A 2500-nucleotide genomic window follows, 5' to 3' on the forward strand; every position below is an offset into this window, starting at 1 on the left:
CTGTTTCCCCCGCCACGATGGATGCACGGGATCCTGGCTCCGGCGCCGCGGGCCTCGGTCGGGGACCTCCGCCTTCGCCTCGGTGCCCACGCCGGACCCCGGGGGTGTCCGCGCCGGGCAGTCTTCCCGGTCTACCGGGGCCCCGGCCGGATCAGCCTTTCTGTTTCCCCCGCCACGATGGATGCACGGGATCCCGGCTCCGGGTCCGCGGGCCTCGGTCGGGGACCTCCGCCGTCGCCTCGGTGCCCCCGCCGGACCCCGGGGGTGCCCGCGACGGGCAGTCGTCCCGGTCTACCGGGGCCCCGGCCGGATCAGCCTTTCTGTTTCCCACGCCACGATGGATGCACGGGATCCCGGCTCCGGCGCCGCGGACCTCGGTCGGGGACCTCCGCCTTCGCCTCGGTGCCCACGCCGGACCCCGGGGGTGTCCGCGCCGGGCAGTCTTCCCGGTCTACCGGGGCCCCGGCCGGATCAGCCTTTCTGTTTCCCCCGCCACGATGGATGCACGGGATCCCGGCTCCGGGTCCGCGGGCCTCGGTCGGGGACCTCCGCCGTCGCCTCGGTGCCCCCGCCGGACCCCGGGGGTGCCCGCGACGGGCAGTCGTCCCGGTCTACCGGGGCCCCGGCCGGATCAGCCTTTCTGTTTCCCCCGCCACGATGGATGCACGGGATCCCGGCTCCGGCGCCGCGGGCCTCGGTCGGGGACCTCCGCCTTCGCCTCGGTGCCCACGCCGGACCCCGGGGGTGTCCGCGCCGGGCAGTCTTCCCGGTCTACCGGGGCCCCGGCCGGATCAGCCTTTCTGTTTCCCCCGCCACGATGGATGCACGGGATCCCGGCTCCGGGTCCGCGGGCCTCGGTCGGGGACCTCCGCCGTCGCCTCGGTGCCCCCGCCGGACCCCGGGGGTGCCCGCGACGGGCAGTCGTCCCGGTCTACCGGGGCCCCGGCCGGATCAGCCTTTCTGTTTCCCACGCCACGATGGATGCACGGGATCCCGGCTCCGGCGCCGCGGACCTCGGTCGGGGACCTCCGCCTTCGCCTCGGTGCCCACGCCGGACCCCGGGGGTGTCCGCGCCGGGCAGTCTTCCCGGTCTACCGGGGCCCCGGCCGGATCAGCCTTTCTGTTTCCCCCGCCACGATGGATGCACGGGATCCCGGCTCCGGGTCCGCGGGCCTCGGTCGGGGACCTCCGCCGTCGCCTCGGTGCCCCCGCCGGACCCCGGGGGTGCCCGCGACGGGCAGTCGTCCCGGTCTACCGGGGCCCCGGCCGGATCAGCCTTTCTGTTTCCCCCGCCACGATGGATGCACGGGATCCCGGCTCCGGCGCCGCGGGCCTCGGTCGGGGACCTCCGCCGTCGCCTCGGTGCCCACGCCGGACCCCGGGGGTGTCCGCGCCGGGCAGTCTTCCCGGTCTACCGGGGCCCCGGCCGGATCAGCCTTTCTGTTTCCCCCGCCACGATGGATGCACGGGATCCCGGCTCCGGGTCCGCGGGCCTCGGTCGGGGACCTCCGCCGTCGCCTCGGTGCCCACGCCGGACCCCTGGGGTGCCCGAGACGGGGAGAGGGCCGGGTCTACCGGGACGGCCTCGGGCGGGTCCGGCTTACCGGGGCCCCGGCCGGATCAGCCTTTCTGTTTCCCCCGCCACGATGGATGCACGGGATCCCGGCTCCGGCGCCGCGGGCCTCGGTCGGGGACCTCCGCCGTCCCCTCGGTGCCCACGCCGGCCCCCGGGGGTGTCCGCGCCGGGCAGTCGTCCCGGTCTACCGGGACGGCCTCGGGCGGGTCCGGTTTACCCGGGCCTCGGCCGGCCTAGAGTGTTTCTGTTTCCCCGCCTTGATGGATGTACGGGATCCCGGCGCGGGGGCCCCGGGCCTCGGTCGGGGACCTCCGCCGTCGCCTCGGTGCCCGCGCCGGGGCCCTGGGGTGTCCGTGACGGGCAGCCGTCCCGGTCTACCGGGACGCTCGGGCGGGACCGGTTTACCCGGGCCTCGGCCGGACCGGAGTGTTTCCGTTTTCTGCTTCCCTGCCAGGATGGCTGCGAGGGGTTGATTGAAAGAGCTGGTTTGACGTGAAAAGCTTGACTTCAAGTGAAAAGTTTGTTACAATTTCTGCCATCTTCCTTCCTCCAAAGTTTTGGGTGTAGTTTTCCCAGAGGAACCTCTCGTAGGCCTTTCATTTCTCATCTTAACTTCCCTCATTTATTCCATATTTTCCTTCCTCTTGCCGAATGGCCGAATCCAGTCCATTTCTAGTCAAGGAAATTATTCTTATTTCTTGCTGACCTATTTGCTTTGTGGAGCAAGTCGTTCTTAGGTCCCTTTGTTCTTTCTTCAACTTCTTCTGCTCCTTCTCTCGACGCTTTCTCGTCTTGTTCTCTTACTTGGCTCTCTTTTGGCTGTTCTTTCTTCTCCTCCCGTCGTCCGTCCCCACTTTCATCTCTCCATCTTTCCTGTTCTTGGTCATCTCTACGTTGTTTATCAAATAATTCCGCTTTCTCTCT

Source organism: Pituophis catenifer, unplaced genomic scaffold, assembly GCF_029215685.1.
Source record: "Pituophis catenifer annectens isolate HBS135680 unplaced genomic scaffold, rPitCat1.0.hap2 SCAF_182, whole genome shotgun sequence".
Lineage (NCBI taxonomy): Eukaryota > Metazoa > Chordata > Lepidosauria > Squamata > Colubridae > Pituophis > Pituophis catenifer.